Source organism: Oncorhynchus masou, chromosome 15 (assembly GCF_036934945.1).
Source record: "Oncorhynchus masou masou isolate Uvic2021 chromosome 15, UVic_Omas_1.1, whole genome shotgun sequence".
Classification (NCBI taxonomy): Eukaryota; Metazoa; Chordata; class Actinopteri; order Salmoniformes; family Salmonidae; genus Oncorhynchus; species Oncorhynchus masou.
In genome coordinates, this window is record NC_088226.1 from 44,746,180 (window position 1) to 44,766,521 (window position 20,342).

General features: G+C 43.9%; 1 protein-coding gene across 3 annotated transcripts in view; it reads left to right on the forward strand.

Moving 5' to 3' along the window:
* Positions 1-957: 957 nt before the first annotated feature.
* The window catches only part of LOC135556289 (discoidin domain-containing receptor 2-like), a 60,999-nt gene continuing 41,614 nt past the window's right edge, over positions 958-20,342 (forward strand). For all 3 annotated transcript variants that reach the window (XM_064989363.1, XM_064989365.1, XM_064989364.1), the window contains exon 1: positions 958-1,118. The gene's annotated coding sequence lies outside the window, so the exon portion shown is untranslated. The remainder of the gene's footprint in view (positions 1,119-20,342) is intronic.

Below are 20,342 nucleotides of genomic sequence, written 5' to 3' on the forward strand. Positions count from 1 at the left end.
GTTGAATTTGACTGCAGTAATTAACGACGTCTATTCTAGACGGCTATATTCCTTCAGGCAGATATGAAACATGACCATGTGCATAGATAGAGGTTTAGCAGGCTTGACTACTGTAGTGTGTGTGTGTGTGTGTGTGTGTGTGTGTGTGTGTGCTTTCTTCATTAAGCCACCCTGTTTTTCCACCATGAAGGAAATGAAACCTTTAAAGGGGAATTCCACGCTGTGATAATTATGATCCTCACTATGCCTTTTATTTCCTGAGTCTGGCCAAAGGTTTTAGTCTACATCAGAAACGGAACACTGTCTGTGATGATGTCATCAGCAGGTGACTGTCTCCTAACTCTTCACTAAGGTGGATCTCTTTCTATCGACTGAGTTTAATGTATCTATGGGCTACAAGGGACTCTGTGAATTGTTATAAGTTATTATCATAGTGATAGTGCTGTTGTCTGGCTTGCAATTCTAAATAATGTAAATTAAACTAATTCCAGTACAACAGTTGTAAGTGTACTAACAGTGAATTGTCAATGCCATTACTATGGTGAATGGGTTTTTTTGTGTTGTAAAATGGAACCCTATCAAATGTTTTTTTCCAGTGTTGAATTGAAGTTATTCAACGTTTTATTTTGTTGACATTATTTGTCAACAGAATCTCATGTAATTTGTTCCACACAACACCAATAGGCAACATTGAATTAAAATGTCCTATGCTTCATGACTTTAGCTACCATGAGTTAGTGGTTTGATTACTCCATCAGGCTGTCAAAAGAAAGAGTTCTCCTCAAGGAGAAAAAAGCATTCTGATTGGGTACTGGGGTTTAACTTAATTGAAACCATATGTATAGCATGAGGAATTCTGGGATTTTGGCATGCCCCCAAGAATCCTCAGAATGTGATGTTTTTTCTCTCTCTTTCTCTCCCTCCTCTCCGAGCTCCCTTTTTCCAGGGGTGTCTTGCTTCAGTCCATTGTATGTGAGAGAGACCTGAGCTGAGCGAGAGTGAACAGAGAGAATAGGCAGGCTTGGATTCTAACAGACTGAACTGGGAACACGGACACTCACAGGAATACTCCACCGCCTCCTCGGAACAAATGTTTTGAAAGGATAAACTCTTTAAAAGTACGTTTCAATTGTCCTTTTTCTCTAAAAAAAAATAATCATCTGACTTTCTTCTCCGTGTGTTTCGATGGTAAATGGTTTGGGTTTCACTTAAAGCTAGATATATGCTTCTATTTTCTGTAGAATTGTGTCAATACCTCACATTAGTCTAGGTGTCTGTGTTTTTAGTGTAGTTTTGAACCCATGTCCCATTTGCAAGAGAGAAAGAGAGCGTTGCTGTTTGCATGGCAGACTAGAATAGATGATAGCAGAGAGACATGATGCAGCCTTTCACATATCCACGCTTCACTGTGAAAGCACTGCTGCAATCCAGCTGCTACGCAAATGCCATTACACACAAACTGCATAATACTGTTGCTCTTGTTTGAATTTGAAAATGATTGTGCATTTGCTTGGGTTTTAATGTAGACTATTTGCACTTATCACAGAATATGATGGCATTAAAAATTACTATGTTGACTTTAATACAAAACCTAGGAGGCTCATGGTTCGCACCCCTTTTCAAAATCTTACACCGTAATAATGACAACTTCCGTAGGACGTCCTTCAACTTATCAGAGCAATTGCAGCATGAACTGATATGTTGTCCACTCAATCAAAGGATCAGAGAATGATTATTGTACTGGAAGCATAAGCTACAGCTAGCTAGCACCACAGTGCATAAAATGTGGTGAGTAGTTGACTCAGAGAGAAAATAGTTGAACAGTTTTGAACAAATAAATGTTTTTTAAAAATCGTTTTTTTTTCACTTAGCTAGAAAATGCAGTTAGCTAGTTTAGCCTAGTCTATTTGCTATGTTTACTATGATGTTACTTTAGCTAATATGGTGACAATGATGTACGCTGTGTGTAGCGGTTATGATATGAAGGTTTGTCTTGGAGAGGTTTTTTCGCCTGGTCACAGACAGCTGATGTATAGTGCATTGAAGTCCACAAGCGAAGGGAAAAGGTGAGAGGAGGAGAGCGCATAGATGCGAGAAGGAATACAACAAGCAGTTTTTGGGGAGTTTGTTTTACAATGAGCTGTTTGTAATTGGCTACGAAAGGGAACTGTTTGCGTGGGATCAGGAGTGTATTCATTCCCGTGATTCTGTTGGAAAAACGTTTCTTCAACAGAACGAATACAAATACCTAAATTTGTCCAATAGAAACTCTAATTTGGAATTGTTGGACTAATGACTACGCCCCAGATTAGTTAGATGCAGGCAAGAGTTTGCAAGGCAGTATTGAATGTGTCACTCTGTCAAATTCTTCTCTCGACCTGTGCACCGACGTTGTAGTCTTTCATTCATAGGCTCGGTTGTAGCAACCTCATGATGAGTACAGGGAAAATGTAAGTATCATATTGTAGCCTAAACCTATTGAATTTAACTGGGTGAATGGAATATGAATGACAGTCTTCCAGTATTCTGTAGTACAAATAAGACCATACTCATAAAACATAATTGTCCTCCCTCATCTTAAATGGCACCGACTAGCACTTATCAGTTATGCCATACATTACAGGGAGTTAAACATTTGCTTGCTAGTTACGTCAGTTTACTACGTATTTGTCAATGGAGAATATAGCCTCACATATCCTAGATATATCTGTGACATTGAAAATTCTTATATTTGTACAGCAAAATAATGTTGTGCTTCCCAGCTGATAGGATATTGAAGGTCTTTGTTTTGGCTGGTGGAGCAGCAGTGAAACTAATGTAGAAATTGTTTGAGGCTTTTTCACTTTCATGCTGCCACTTCAAAGCCCAGAGAATTTGTTCTGCTTTGTTTTGGTGGGTGGTCAATCACTGTGTTTAGGAAAAGTTTAGCAACTTTTCACCACTTGAGTCCTGTCCCTGACATGTTATTTTGGCTTGGTATTATCATACTACGATATATTATGTATTGTCATTTAGACTAAGGCATGTACAGTATAATGCTATGGTCTCAAAGATTTCCTCATGGACATACTTTGACCTCCTAGCCTGTAAAGAGCACACCATATTTACATTTACATTTAAGTCATTTCCTCATCCAGGACAAAATTGGTGAATTCACCTTCTGACATCCAGTGGAACAGCCACTTTACAATAGTGCATCTAAATCATTAAGGGGGGGGGTGGTGAGAAGGATTACTTATCCTATCCTAGGTATTCCTATTCCACCATCCATATTTGTGTGTCAGTCTTTGTCCTCTTGTCATGCAGGCGGTATGTGGGTGTTATGGAGGCAGTATGTAGACGGTATGTATGAGGTATGCAGGTGCCCTGTGTTATGTGGGTGACATCCACACAGAGGCTAAATTCTGCCATTTTTATATGGGGTTTGTAATAATAGTACAGTCACTTAGCAGGAGACGTTTCTATCCCAAGCAGTTATATATACACACAGACTCATACAGGCTCTAACTGGCTGAGCCATCTGAGCCACAGGTTGGTGGAAATGCCCCCAGAGTCATAAAGGACAGTTGTTCTAGAGAGGTCAAGGTGGGGGAGCATGTGGTGTGACCCACTTAGCCATTCCTGGCAGTGTGTGTGTGGGTATGGAAGAGTGTGTGTTGAGCCGGGTTCATGACCTCACTGCTGGAAATAGCCAGCCTGACCTCTCTCTTCCAGCTCTCAACACGTGCTTTAACTTATCAGAGGAATGCACCGCAGGTATTTCAACGGCCCAGTGAACACACACACAGCAGGTACTTCTGTGGCCCAGTGAATACACACACAGCAGATACTTCTGTGGCCCCTTGAACCGCCTCAGTATGGCTTACATAGCAGTTTCTGTGTTAACATTGTGAGAATGAATATCAAGACCAAAGGTTCAACAGTCAGACATATAGTAAACCGACAATTCAGGGAATCTCTAATGGAACAGTGATCATGCTATAGAAAAATAGGAAAACCATGGGGTGAAATCTAGACAGAGACGCCGAGACGGACGGCGAGACACCGAGACGGATGCCCAGACATACACAGTGACAGTCGCCCAGACAGACGGGCGCCCAGACAGACAGACGCAGAGACGGGCGCCCAGACAGACAGACGCAGAGACGGGCGCCCAGACAGAGAGAGAGACGCAGAGACGCAGACAGACGCAGACAGAGACAGACGCAGAGACGCAGACAGAGAGACAGATGCAGAGACGCAGACAGAGAGACAGACGCAGAGACGGGCGCCCAGACAGACGCAGAGACGGGCGCCCAAACAGACGCAGAGACGGGCGCCCAGACAGACGCAGAGACGCAGACAGGGAGACAGACGCAGAGACGCAGACAGAGAGACAGACGCAGAGACGCAGACAGGGAGACAGACGCAGAGACGCAGACAGGGAGACAGACGCAGAGACGGGCGCCCAAACAGACGCAGACACGGGCGCCCAGACAGACGCAGAGACTCAGACAGGGAGACAGACGCAGAGACGGGCGCCCAGACAGACGCAGAGACGCGCGCCCAGACAGACGCAGAGACGCAGACAGGGAGACAGACGCAGAGACGCAGACAGGGAGACGGGCGCCCAGACAGACGCAGAGACGGGCGCCCAGACAGACGCAGAGACGCAGACAGGGAGACAGACGCAGAGACGGGCGCCCAGACAGACGCAGAGACGGGCGCCCAGACAGACGCAGAGACGGGCGCCCAGACAGACGCAGAGACGGGCGCCCAGACAGACGCAGAGACGGGCGCCCAGACAGACGCAGAGACGGGCGCCCAGACAGACGCAGAGACGGGCGCCCAGACAGACGCAGAGACAGGCGCCCAGACAGACGCAGACAGGGAGACAGACGCAGAGACGCAGACAGGGAGACAGACGCAGAGACGCAGACAGGGAGACAGACGCAGAGACGCAGACAGGGAGACAGACGCAGAGACGCAGACAGGGAGACAGACGCAGAGACGCAGACAGAGAGACAGACGCAGAGACTCAGACAGAGAGACAGACGCAGAGACTCAGACAGAGAGACAGACGCAGAGACGCAGACAGAGACACAGACGCAGAGACTCAGACAGAGAGACAGACGCAGAGACTCAGACAGAGACAGACGCAGAGACGCAGACAGAGACACAGACGCGGACAGAGAGGCATACGCAGAGACGAGGACGGACAGGCAGAGAGACAGAGGCAGACAGAGACAGAGGCAGACAGAGACAGAGGCAGACAGAGACAGAGGCAGACAGAGACAGAGGCAGACAGAGACAGAGGCAGACAGAGACAGAGGCAGACAGAGACAGAGGCAGACAGAGACAGAGGCAGACAGAGACAGAGGCACAGAGACAGAGGCACAGAGAGACAGAGGCACAGAGAGACAGAGAGACAGAGGCACAGAGAGACAGAGGCACAGAGAGACAGAGGCACAGAGAGACAGAGGCACAGAGAGACAGAGGCAGACAGAGAGACAGAGAGACAGAGGCACAGAGAGACAGAGGCAGAGAGACAGAGGCACAGAGAGACACACAGAGAGACACACAGAGAGACACACAGAGAGACACACAGAGAGACACACAGAGAGACACACAGAGAGACACACAGAGACACACAGAGACACACAGAGACACAGACATACACACGGGGACCGAGAGACAGACCGAGACACAGACCGAGAGACAGACCCAGACACAGACCGAGAGACAGACCCAGACACAGACCGAGACACAGACCCAGACACAGACCGAGAGACAGACCCAGACACCGAGACACAGACCGAGACACAGACCGAGACAGACCCAGACACAGACCGAGACACAGACCCAGACACCGAGACACAGACCGAGACACAGACCGAGACACAGACCGAGACACCGAGACCCAGACACCGAGACCCAGACACCGAGACCCAGACACCGAGACCCAGACACCGAGACCCAGACACCGAGACCCAGACACCGAGACCCAGACACCGAGACCCAGACACCGAGACCCAGACACCGAGACCCAGACACCGAGACACAGACCCAGACACCGAGAGACAGACCGAGAGACAGACCCAGACACCGAGACACAGACCGAGACACAGACCCAGACACCGAGACACAGACCGAGACACCGAGACCGACAGACCCAGAGACAGACAGACCCAGAGACTCGGAGACACCAGATTTACTTATCGTGTGCTTGAACTCAAACCCTGCCCTAACCGACAGCCCTTCCTTCAACACGGCATAGAGATAAGGTTCCCAGTAATACCAGTTGACAGAAATGTTAAGGTAGAGAAATGGTGTTTTGATGTATAGTAGTTAGACTGAAATTTGCATCCCTATTTTGTTGCAGACTAACCAACCCTCATTAACCATTCAACAAACAAGTTTTTTTCCAAACAGTAAAATGACTTGACCAAAGAAAATATTATGCATGCAGACAACAAACTGACATTTTTAATTAAGAACATAAGGTAAATGTCTTAAGGTCAAAAGGCCTATTATTGAAAATGCAACTGCTGTAAAAGCAGGTAATAAAACGGCATTATCTAACATTTGCCAAAATGCAGTTTGAGGGAAAACACTTCTGAACAGCCCACCTAATGTGAGCGGTAACTTAGAAAGAGGGGGAATCTAATAGCAACAATGATGATGGGTTGCTAATATGACTAGGACTGTGTGCACATTTGGCTTCTGGACAGCGAAAGAAAGTTAATGAAAACCAATAGAGCAGGAGAGAAATGCTGGTTAATGGCATGAGGAAGTCTTTATAAAATAATTGCCTTTACATTTCTATGGTTGGATTTTGGCTAGGCTATTTCAAAGTAAGGTTTGAACGTCCTCATTATTTGAAGTCAAGTAAAACATTTGGGTTTCAAACAATTATACTGCAAACTCACATTGTAAAGTGGTGGGTGACTCGCTGATCGCCCGCCAACCGTTGACTAGGCTATAGCGTATGCAGGCGAATGGGAGGCGCGCTTTAATTAGGAGTTGAGATTGAGAAATAAAAATAGTAGCTCTTTTTAAATCATGGCCGTCAAAGTTTTTAACACATGATTGCATTTAGAATTGTTATTTGTTGTGCAATGACTGGGCTTAAAAAAGCACGTTTTACTTCAGTACCAGCTTTTTTGAGGAGCTTCTCTTGTGCTGTCTGACAGGTGATAGGCCATTCCGCTCCTTAAACTAGGCTCTTTATGCTGTGCGTGTTCGAATCTCATCACGGACAACTTCTGCATTTTAGCTAATTAGCAACTACTTACAACTTTTTAGCTACTTTGCAACTACTTTGGAGGTTAGGTAACCTTAACCCTTAAACCTTATGCTTAACCCTAACTCTAGCCTAGCCAACGTTAGCCTCCTAGCCAACGTTAGCCTCCTAGCCAACGTTAGCCTCCTAGCTAACGTTAGCCTCCTAGCTAACGTTAGCCTCCTAGCTAACGTTAGCCTCCTAGCTAACGTTAGCCTCCTAGCTAACGTTTGCCACAACACATTTTACCTTACTCTGTATCACATTGTTACTGTGTATGTATATATACATACCTCACCTTTTTAATTCATAACATATTGTACAGATTGCAATTTGTAACATATTGCAATTCATAATATATCGTATGAATTGTAATTCAGAACATATCTTATATGAAATGGATGATGGACATCCACAAATTAATACTGTACTAAACGAAACCTAACAAAACGTATATTTTCGGCGGCTAAGTAGTACTTCATTTTGATGTACTATTGTGATTCTTATAGGACAACTGAACTGATGGTTAGTATGCACAGTCACAGTCAGTCTCGTCCTACAGAAATATTACAACCACCTAAACATCTTTTCTGATTCGTGATCAATTCTGAGAAAACTGGGCTGAAGTGGTCTCTTCCTGGTTCAGTTAAGTCCAGATAATGAGAACAGAGTGAATAAAGACATGAGTCCTGTGTGGCTCAGTCGGTAGAGCATGGCGCTTGCAACGCCAAGCGTCGTGGGTTCGATTCCCGCTGGGGCCACCCATATGTAAAAAAAAAAAAAAGTAGTGGCCCCAGCCGACTTGTAAGTCGCTTTGGACAAAAGCGTCTGCTAAATGGGATGTATTATTATTAGTATGAATAAAGATGACTACTTTGCTTTGAATGGGAATATGCAGTGATTAAATGGGGAGAAGAAAGAGAAAGAGGGAAGAATGGGAGCTGGTCTCTTAACGCCTCACACAGATGGATGGATTGGCAAGAACCTGAAAACAACAAGAACATTTTATTTCTCTCTCAGCTGTCTCTCTCCCTCTCTTTTGCTCCTTCTCGTGCCTAGTACTTAATAATAACATTTTGTTGTGTATCCGAATAAGTAGTATGATTTTGTATGATATTCAGGGTCCAAGAAAATAGTATCATTCAAACTGTCTAAGTGTTCTGTGTTCAGGAATGTCTTTGGAGAGATGTATTTATTGAAAGGTTGAAACTACTCTGAAGTACCATAGTAATAGTACAGTAATTGTGATGGTAGTAGAAATGGCAATATTTGCAAGCAGCAGTAATAGTAGTTAGGGTTGGGAGGTAAACAGATTTTAATTCCATTTCTGTTCCATACCAGGTATACAGTATTACCGGAAGTGCACCCGAGGCACTATTTATTCTCTTTTTTTGGGACTCACAAAACATGTTGTGACCAAGAAGCTTGATTATTGACATTTAGCTAGCAAGTTAGCGAAGCAAATGCATAGCTGGAGCCCTGAGCTGGATATAATTTATTTGACACATCTTAGATGTATTAGTTTTACTTAACTTATAAGCAGTGGCGTATGGTTTGGATTTTGGTATGGTTTGGATTTTATTTTACAGTATTGCAAATCATCTGTTTTAGAAATACCCCAGTATACGGTATAAATTCTATATCGCCCAAGCCTAGTAGTCGTGTTACATTTACAAGTAGTAATTGTGTAATTTATTGAAGTAGCAGTAGTTGGATTTTAATTGGTAGTATCGATATTAACGTATTTAGTTTAGTAGTATAGAGTTGAGATGGAAGGGGAAAGACAGTGAGAATGGAGCGGGTCTTGGGCTCTGACATGATTTAAACACCATGGGAGGAAATGGAAAAGGACTTCTTGGACCTGATAATTGAGTTTCCACATTTAACATCCAAAACTGAGGGTTAGGGCCTTGGAATCAGTTAAAAGCTTTATTTATCTCGCCCCTTTCTCTCTTACTTTGTCTTTCTCACTCTACTCTCCCTCTATCTCCCCCTCTGTCTCTCTCACTTTCTCTCAGGTCTCATTTAACCCAGCTGGGTATCATTAACAGTGAATAGAGTCCAGATATTCTTACTAGTCAGAGAGAGGGTCACTAGTATCGGGGCTGGGAGTGACACCAACCGGGAGTGTGTGCACAAGTGTGTATTTGAGTGTCTCTCACAGAACCCTACAATTGTGTTGTTGGTTTAGATTGCATCGTGATGCGCAAAAAGTATGTGAGAAAATTGCTAATATCGGGGCGGCAGGTAGCCTAGTGGTTCGAGCGTTGGGCCAGTAACCGAAAGGTTGTTGGATCGAATCCCCGAGCTGACAAGGTACAAATCTGCCGTTCTGCCCCTGAACAAGGCAGTTAACCCACTGTTCCCTGGTAGGCCATCATTATAAATAAGAATTTCTTCTTAACTGACTCTACCAGTTAAATAAAGGTTAAATAAATCAAATATTTGATTTGGATGCTATGAGGGAAAACTAGAGGCGGTAGTCAGCAGCACCTGTGGCTGGTCATAGAAGCTAGGCTAGCATTGGGCGACACACACACACACAGTCCCAGCTAATGTCTGCAGAACCAATGAAATGCTCTCTGCATTGATTTGCTCTGTTAATATGCCTGTCTATCAGCGAGCAAGTCTTTTGTTGTACAGGAATGTAAGCAGCCATAGCATGTTATTTTTTTTTGGGGGGGGGGGGGTTGGAATAGATCAACTATGAAATTAGCAGATAGAATTGAAGTCTATGAAATAACATTATTTAATCCCCTTTTTTTATATATATCTATTAATTATGCCCCTACCCCCCCCCCCCCCCCCCTCTTCCCTGGTTGGAAGCCTTGGTGGAAGTATAACGTTTCTTTCCTAATCATACCCTTGAATTAATAAAGGTTTGAATTGAATAGCCCACTAATCACTACCAGATTGTCACGGTCTTGGCCCACACTGACTGAAGTTGGGAGTTAATTATAGCTTTCAGATAAACTCTCTTCTTTCTCTCTTCTCTGTCTAATAGTCTGTTTCAGTGGCACATGTGACACATACAGATGAACGTGGTACCTTCAGGCATTTGGGAATTGTTCCCAAGGATGATCCAGATGTTTGGAGGTCTACAATTCTGTTTCTGAGGTCTTGGCTGATTTCTTTTGATTTTCCTATGATGTCAAGCAAATAAGCACTGAGTTTGAAGGTAGGCCTTGAAATACATCCACAGGTACACCTCCAATTGACTCACATGATGTCAATTAGCCTATCAGAAGCTTCTAAAGCCATGACATCGTTTTCAGGAATTTTCCAAGCTGTTTAAACGCACAGTCAGCTCAGTGTATGTAACATTCTGACCCACTGTAATTGTGATAGAATGAATAATAAGTGAAATAATCTGTCTGTAAACAATTGTTGGAAAAATTCCTTGTGTCATGCACAAAGTAAATATCCTGACAGACTTGCCAAAACTATAGTTTAACAAGACATTTGTGGAGTGGTTAAAAAAATGAGTTTTAATGACTCCAACCTAAGTGTATTTAAACTTCTGACTTCAACTGTACATCACAGTATAGGTTAGGTAGTTCATGCTACATTTCATTTCTGTATATAAGTATTTGGTCCGCGCTCATCCTGAATACAAGAAGAAGAGAGGGGTGCCGAAGGGGAAACGATTGTGTCACAGTTTATATTATTCTTTGTTTATTAATACAGCTTTCTCCTGGATCATGTATAACTACAAAAACCCAGCACCTCCTATCCTAGAGGTTGACTGTTTCAGAGTGGGATGTGTGTTTCAGAGCAGGTTGTGTGTAGTGGCAGGTTGTGTGTTTCAGAGCAGGTTGTGTGTAGTGGCAGGTTGTGTGTTTTAGAGCAGGTTCTTTGTTTCAGATCAGGTTGTGTGTTTTAGAGCCGATTGTGTGTAAGTGCCAGGATGTGTGTAAGTGGCAGGTTGTGTGTTTCAGAGCAGGTTGTGTGTAGTGGCAGGTTGTGTGTTTTAGAGCAGGTTCTTTGTTTCAGATCAGGTTGTGTGTTTTAGAGCCGATTGTGTGTAAGTGGCAGGATGTGTGTAAGTGACAGGATGTGTGTAAGTGGCAGGTTGTGTGTTTCAGAGCAGGTTGTGTGTAGTGGCAGGTTGTGTGTTTTAGAGCAGGTTCTTTGTTTCAGATCAGGTTGTGTGTTTTAGAGCCGATTGTGTGTAAGTGGCAGGATGTGTGTAAGTGGCAGGTTGTGTGTTTCAGAGCAGGTTGTGGGTAAGGGGTATGGATGCCCCTTTAATCAAGGCTGACAGGTGATTTAAGGCTGCTATCATTGGCCTGCACATCTTTACTTCACTGTAATGGCAACTATTAAAGCTAACTAGCCTGCCTGGCTCACTAAACAGTCAGGGGCTGAGGGAAGGCAGATCCTACACACACATACTATACATACACACACAGAGAGAGATGCACACATTTCAGACTCTTATCATCTCTTCAGTCCTCCTCTCTCCAGTCCTCCTCTCGCTCATGGCATACAGTAGCATGCAAGTGATGTTGACAGTAGAACCAGCCAGGGCAGGGGACCAGGGGTGGGGATGGGCTGTGTTTTGACTCTACCGGCTCTCCCAGGGTGCAAGGACCATCACCCCTCTGTGTGACCATGAGAGGAAAGAGAGTAAGTCTTTCCAAGAAAAGCTGATTGTTTCTACACATCCCCCAAAATCCCTATTCAACAGCACAACACCCCTATCCGGTTTGCTTTTGCAATGTGAGAATGTAGGATAACCTGGTTAGGGGCTACAACGTGTTTTTGTTACAAATTTCTCTAGGATTTTCCTCCCCTGGAGAGAGGTATGTGGGTAAACACACGCACTCACGCACGCCCGCTGAAGCTGAATAAAGAGATCACAATTCCAGCATCAGAAGGTCTGGTTTTCTGATGGGAGTTTCTGTCCTTGGCCACTTCCTGTTCTGAGCCTGGGGGGACCCAATAGTTTTGAAGAACAGACATTTTCCCAGCACCTGAAGCAATGGTCTAGTTTTATGATTCAGGAACAGCAGACTATAAATTAATACAATAAACTTGGATGAGCTCGGTATCAAACACGCACACATACACACAAACTTCTGATCTATGAATAGTAGACTAAGCTACTACAAGAATTTGGACTATGTGGCTATCAAAATAGTACCTCTACGTTAATGCAATACTGTCAGAAATGAAATGAAAAGCAGACTAACAAGAAAGACACTTTATTTCTACTTATCCAGGTTCCTTTTCAGCTGGCTACCTTTTCCACTTAATGTTAACTGGGCTATTTTTCATTTAAAAGTTTCAATGAGCCAGTCCGTCAAGCCCTTGTCCATTAGAATTAACGATATGCATCTTCTAGCGATCTATTGATAGGGCAGGCGCCTGTCAGTCACAAAACAAGCCCTGACAGGGAAATGCAGCAGAGAGGAAGAGGCGAAGCGAGAGTTTTTAATCTTGCCAAAATCTGTCCATAAAAATCCAATGCGTTTCTATGGGATTATTTTGGACCGAAGCTCGTCGCCTGCCTTCCCACCTTTGGAAAAACGATTCACGGCCAGCACTATGGGCGAGCCTTAGGGGGCCTGGCCCGCCCTACCATACCTCCTTGCCCGTCCAAGTAAAATATTGATAATTTATTTGATCGAGATGCATCAATCTCAGTTAAACCATCCGAGCGAGAAAAACAGCGCCCCCCTGTCTCAGTATGTGTAGACCATGTATATGATACTGTCTGGACCCTGTCATACTATTTCTGTCCAGACAGCATCAGATACATGGGCTACAAACAGAGGAGCTCTGTTTCGCTCACATGCTTTCTCGGGTGATATATACTGAACAAAAATATAAATGCCAAATGCAACAATTTCAATGATTTTGCTGACTTACAGTTCTTATAAGGAAATCAGTCAATTTAAATAAATTCGTTAGGCTCTAATCTATGGATTTCACATGACTGGGCAGGGGCACAGCCATGGATGGGACTGGGAGGGCAAAGGCCCACCAACTTAGGAGCGAGGCCCAGCCAATCAAAATGTGTATTTCCAAACAAAAGGGTTTTATTACAGACAGAAATACTCCGCAGCACCCCTCCCCTCCTCTGACAACCCCACGGGGGAAGTAGCCAGATGTGGAGGTCCTGGACTGGCTTGGTTACACATGGTCTGTGGTTGTGAAGCCGGGTGGATGTTCTCTAAAATTCTCTAAAACAACATTGAAGGTGGCTTATGATAGACAAATGAACATTCCTGCAGTCTGGTGGACATTCCTGCAGTCAGCATGTCAATTGCATGCTCCCTCAACTTGAGACACCTGTGGCAATTAGTTGTGTGTCAAAACTACACATTTTAGAGCGAGATAATTTTAGAGCAAAATTTGAGCGAGATAAGCTTTTTGTGCTTTTTGAGTCTTTTATTTCAGCTCATGAAACATGGGATCAGCACTTTACATGTTGCATTAATATTTTTGTTCAGTGTAGTTTCAACAGAGAGGAAGAGGCAAAGCGAAATGGCTCACTCTCGCCAAAATCTGTCCAGTAAAATGTGTTTCTATGGGAATAATATCCAGACCTAAACTTGTCGCCTGCCTTTCTGCCTTTAGGACAAAGACTACCACCGTTAGGGTTGAGACATGAGCATCTCGTCATTATATACAGATCTCTGGTTTCAGCTTTTGCTAATTGGAAAGGAAAGTTGGTGGGTGCAGTGCACTGTTAGGATGCTGGATTGAGTGAGTAAGACCTTTAGAAAGGTCAACCTTCACAAGGCCGCAGGGCCAGACAGATTACCAGGACGTGTACTGCGAGCATGCGCTGACCAACTAGCAAGTGTCTTCACTGACATTTTCAACCTCTCCCTGTAATACCAACATGTTTTAAGCAGACCACCATAGTCCCTGTACCCAAGAACACTAAGGTTACCTGCCTAAATGACTACCGACCCGTAGCACTCACATCTGTAGCCATGGAGTTCTTTGAAAGGCTGGTCATGGCTCACATCAACACCATCATCCCAGAAACCCTAGACCCACTCCAATTTACATACTGCCCTAACAGATCCACAGATGATGCAGTCTCTATTGCACTCCACACTGCCCTTTCCCACCTGGTCAAAAGGAACACCTATGTGAGAATGCTGATCATTGACTACAGCTCAGCGTTCAACACCATAGTGCCCTCAAAGCTCATCAATAAGCTAAGGACCCTGGGACTAAACACCTCCCTCTGCAACTGGATCCTGGACTTCCTGACAGGCCGCCCCCAGGTGGTAAGGGTAGGTAACAACACATCTGCCACGCTGATCCTCAACACAGGGGCCCCTCAGGGGTGCGGTCTCACCCCCCCTCCTGTACTCCCTGTTCACTCATGACTGCACGGCCAGACATGACTCCAACACCATCACTAAATTTGCTGATGACACAACAGTGCTAGGCCTGATCACCGACAACAATGAGACAGCCTATAGGTAGGAGGTCAGAGACCTGGCCATGTGGTGCCAGGACAACAACCTCTCCCTCATTGTGATCAAGATGTAGGAGATGATTGTGGACTACAGGAAAAAGAGGACCGAGCACGCCCCCATTCTCATCGACGGGGCTGTAGTGGATCAGGTTGATAGCTTCAAGCTCCTTGGTGTCCACATCACCAACAAACTAACATGGTCCAAGAACACCATGACAGTCGTGAAGCTGGCACGAAAAAGCTTATTCCCCCTCAGGAGACTGAAAAGTTTTGACGTGGGTCCCCAGATCCTCAAAAGGTTCCACAGCTGCAGCATTGAGAGCATCCTGACTGGTTGCATCATTGCCTGTTATGGCAACTGCTCGGCCTCCGACCGCAAGGCTTTACAGAAGGTCGTGCGAATGGCCCAGTACATCACTGGGGCCAAGTTTCCTGCCATCCAGAACCTCTATACCAGGCGGTGTCAGAGGAAGGACCTAAAAATTGTCAAAGACTCCAGGCACCCTAGTCATAGACTGTTTTCTGCTACCACACTGCAAACAGTACCGGAGCGCCAAGTCTAGGTCCAAGAGGCTTCTAAACAGCTTCTACCAAGAAGCCATAAGAGTCCTGAACATCTAGTCAACAAGCTACCCAGACTATCACATTGCCCCCCTCCCCTCTCCACACCACTGCAACTCTCTGTTGTCATCTATCCATAGTCACTTTAATTAACTCTACCTACATGTACATACTACCTCAACTAACTGGTGCCACCAAACATCGACTCTGTACCGGCACCCCCCTCTATATATTGTTATTTTTTACTGCTGCTCTTTAATTACTTGTTACTTTTATCTCTTATTCTTACCAGTTGTATTCGACACATGTGACTAATAACATTTGATTTGATTGCCCTAAAGTAAATTGATGTTTAGCCAAAATTATATAATTACTCCTGTCTAAATAAAATCATTAAAAAAACTTTCCAGGGAGAATGACTTCTGGACTGCTTTGAGTTCAGTGACAGACACACCTCAGAGAACTTGGCAGGGGAACTGTTGAGAGAGGCCAGAGAATGACAAGTAGATGGAAAAGTGGTCTGTTGTGTTAGCAACAATGCAGCTAACATAACCAAAGCCATGAACATTTTTAAATGGACCCATCATCCATGTCTTGCCCACACAATCAACCTGATTGTAAGAGACACTCTGAAGGTGATGAAGCCCACTGTGGACAAAGTGAAAGCAGCTGTGGAATACTTCCACAGGAGCACAGCAGGTGCTGAAAAACTAAAGTCTACACAACGCCAGATGGAAATGCCTGAGCTGAGGCCTAAACAAGACTGCACTACAAGGTGAATTCAACATTGCATATGTTGAAGCGGTTTCTTGAGTCAAAGGATACCATCATCTCTACCCTGGCCATTGTCAATGCACCTGTTGATGCTCTGACCCAAGCGGAATGGGAGGTGGTGGAGGAGGTGTGCAGAGTCCTGGAACCCTTTGAGCAGGTCACTGTGGAGATCAGTGGAGAGAGGTACAGTAAGCAGTTATTAATACATCATTATTTAATCCAGTATTATATATGTATATGAGCAGTAGATGAGAATGTAGTATCAGTAGACAAAACCTAAACCTGAACTAATTACTGTTCTCTCTTTTCAGCTATGTGACAGCCTCAATAATGATACTCCTGTGTAAGGGTCTGCAGCGAATCACAGCCAGACACCAGAGAGAAGCAAATGTAACCACAGGACATGTGACAGACTTGATGGACACCCTATGTTCATCAATAGACAGAAAGTTCCACAGAATGGAATATAATCACGTGCTATCAGAAACCGCTGCACTTGACCCCAGGTTTAAGAAGTTACCCTTCAGTGATGCCAGAGCGATTGATGAGGCTCTTCGAAGAATAACCTCAGCAGAAGGGAGGGACAGCCCCAGCAGTCAGTTGGCTCAGGTACCAAGGCAACAGGAAGAAGAGGGATCAGATGGCGCAGAAGCACCAGCAGTAGTGCCACAAACGTCTGCTGTTTGGATGCTGTTTGATGAGAGAGCAACTGGGGATGCAGCATGAAGGAATCCCTCAGCAGATGCCATAACGGAGGTCCAATCCTATTTGGAGGATATGGTGCAATATTCTATTTTGTTCAGATTGTATTCGTTTTGAATTGTTACATTTGTATGCACTTTGTTGATATACATGAAAAGGTTATACTTTAAATGCAAATGTTTCATAACATTCTTTTTCATAACAAACCAATGCATTGTGGTTAAGGTAGAGCATTATTTTAAGCATTGTTTTAACACCAATCATAGTCAAACTATCGCAAACTGTTTGACTTGAAAAAATACAAAACATGTTATTTTTTAAAGAGCAGTTTGGGAGCCAAAAGAGTCCGCTGTTTATGGTGAGCTGTGCTGAACGACCCAGCTCACTGAAAAGAGTCCGCTGTTTATGGTGAGCTGAGCCGAACGACCCGGCTCACTGAAAAGAGTCCGCTGTTTATGGTGAGCTGAGCCGAACGACCCGGCTCACTGAAAAGAGTCCGCTGTTTATGGTGAGCTGAGCCGAATGACCCGGCTCACTGAAAAGAGTCCGCTGTTTATGGTGAGCTGAGCCGAATGACCCGGCTCACTGAAAAGAGCCCGCTGTTTATGGTGAGCTGAGCCGAACGACCCGGCTCACTGAAAAGAGCCCGCTGTTTATGGTGAGCTGAGCCGAACGACCCGGCTCACTGAAAAGAGCCCGCTGTTTATGGTGAGCTGAGCCGAACGACCCGGCTCACTGAAAAGAGCCCGCTGTTTATGGTGAGCTGAGCCGAACGACCCGGCTCACTGAAAAGAGCCGGAATGCCCATCACTAATATGTTCCATCATTTTCTTCAAATCTGAAAAAGTTGCGAAGCCACGCCCATTTTCTGGAAAATGCCATTATGGGCCTTAAAAGCAAATAGTGTCCACTGCTTGTATACTTTGAATTTTGGCGAATGGAGCACGGCATCCAGGAACTTTTAGCATACTAACTATATCCATAGTCTGACAAATAGGCATACTACATACTCAATTTACATCACAAATAGTATGGTTAGTATGAGTATTCGAACAGTTTCAGCCTCGATAATCACCAAGCCTCGGTGTGAAAGACCAAAATATAATGATCCCATATATCCAGTGAAACTCATAAAAAATCTTCCTGTCCCGAGCTCAATGGCGCAGAAAACTTTGAGGGCCCGGAATAGGCTTCGTTGGTTGATACAATGTTGCAAGTTCATTAGCGACAGCTTCCGGCTGGACCCTCAGAATTTGATACAATTTGAAACTCACTAGCAATAGCTCAAGTCAAGACAGATAGAAAAGGAGACAGACAGGTGGAGAAAATCAAATCAATTAAAATGTATTTATAAAGCCCTTCGTACCACAGCTGATATCTCAAAGTGCGGTACAGAAACCCAGCCTTAAACCCCAAACAGCAAGCAATGCAGGTGTAGAAGCACGGTGGCCAGGTAAAACTCAGCCAGAAGAAGACGGGGGTGGCCTGTCCTCTTCTGGCTGAGAAGAGGGATGAATGTGATAGAAAGAACCAGAATTTTCAACAGGATATTTTTGACTGTTTTTGTCACCTTTAGGCCTATGTATTTTACTAAGTTGATGATGGAAGTTATAGGCCTTCTGCTGAATTGGTCTATATCTCTGAGTTCTATGCTCTCCTTTCTTTAGCCGCCAATGGATCAGTGTATCAATGTGTCCATATGGCTAGTGCTCTTCCCGTAGATGAATCTTTACTTTTAGATTATTATCATTTTACTTCAGATTTTCATCATTAACCACGTGACGATGATTTTTTAGAAACAAAAACATTATTGAACATTTTTTTAAATGAAACTGTTCCATGAAAATGTGCATATATAAATATGTTTAACTGGCATGCAGATCGGTAGAAATGGTAGGATACATTGTAAGCTTCCCCAAACATGAAACTCATGAGATGCCTATGGTCTTTACCATTACACCCATTTTAATTTATTTGTCAAGATAATGATGAAATACATAATTTAAAGAACAAACAACATTGTGGCAAAGTTGCAGTAAAACTGCAGTAAAACTGCAAATAATACTTTAATCTCAAGAGAAGACAGGTTAAATGTTAAAAATGTTTGATGTTATTTTACATAGAAAATAGGCTTTATCATGTAGACCTAGAAAATATCCAAAACTAGTAATTTCAATTGTCAAGTAATGTCTTTCTACACAATACAACTAATTTTTCAAATCTGGGAGGTAAATTCGAAAAAGTATTCAATCATTTCGCTGTGTATTTCAGATGGTATCAAGGCATTAGAATGTACCAGAGGCTACCAAAATAGAGCTTCTTCTACACTTTGTTCCGACCGATTGAATACATTTACTTTTTTTTAAACACCTTTCAAGTACACTAATAAAGAGCTTTTATTAGTGAAGACAGCAGCACAAAATAGTCTGAAATAACGTGTAGAGAAGAGAGATTAGGTGTGTGTGTGTGTGTGTGTGTGTGTGTGTGTGTGTGTGTGTGTGTGTGTGTGTGTGGGTGGGTGGGTGGGTGGTAGGTAGGTATGAGCCAGCCTAGCCTGCTCAGGTCCAGCCACAGGGAGGTATGAACACACTCCCACGTCTCACCTCCCTTTAATTATCCAGATGTGTCACTTCAACAAAGAGTCCATTGATGGGGAATACGTCCATATTTTAAACAGGGACACTAGACTCTTCTGTGGTAGAAATAAATATGAGGAAAACACTTTCCTTTTGACAGTTACAGGATGTATTTGGTCTGGGAACACAAGACAGGGCACTGTGTGCAGATAGAACTTGTTAAAAGCTCAATAAATATTGTATCACCTTTCTGTCTTCAACGGTTAAACCGTTTATCACAGAAATTGTGATATCTGTACTTATCCTTTTGGATCCAGTTTAGATTTGACTGGATTTGACAGTATTTTAATCTCTCTTTCTCACTCACTCTCACACTCACACTCACACACACACACACTCACAAGTGATTTGTCCTCCAAACTACAGGGTCTCGATGCATTAGACACAGTCCCTGTGAGTACTTTGTTTAACTTCTCTTACACGGGGTCAAGCCTGATTATTTTCCTTGTCCGCCATTGTGAAAGCATTGAGAAGTGCTCTGCCGTCTGACGTACGTTGTTTATTCTAAAGGTGACATTGACCCGAGCTGACGTCGATATAAGGTTTTCTGTTGACTGTGTTGGACTTTAGATAGATCAGACAGATGTGCTCCAAGATGCCCAGATGAATCTGATTTTAATGCGTATGGCAGGGTGGAACAGAAGGTTGAATTCCCCTTCAGGCTTTTAGTACAGTAATAAAATCAAACATTTACTTTGATCCTCTCTCGTTGACTTTAACGTGTTTGACAGCAGTAATGAGGGACAGAGAGCAGTGGACCAAAGCAGGACCATTCAGTTGTCTAGTTCAATATCAATCCCTATCCCCTAGACCTGACCCCTATTCCCTGCATGCTCCAGTTTAGTGCGCACACTCAAGCCCAAGCCACTACATATATCACAAGTCAACTGTATAATTTAGATTGCTTATTTGCACACTAGGCACAGTATAGTACATTCAACTCCAACCAGAGCCCTGTGGATAT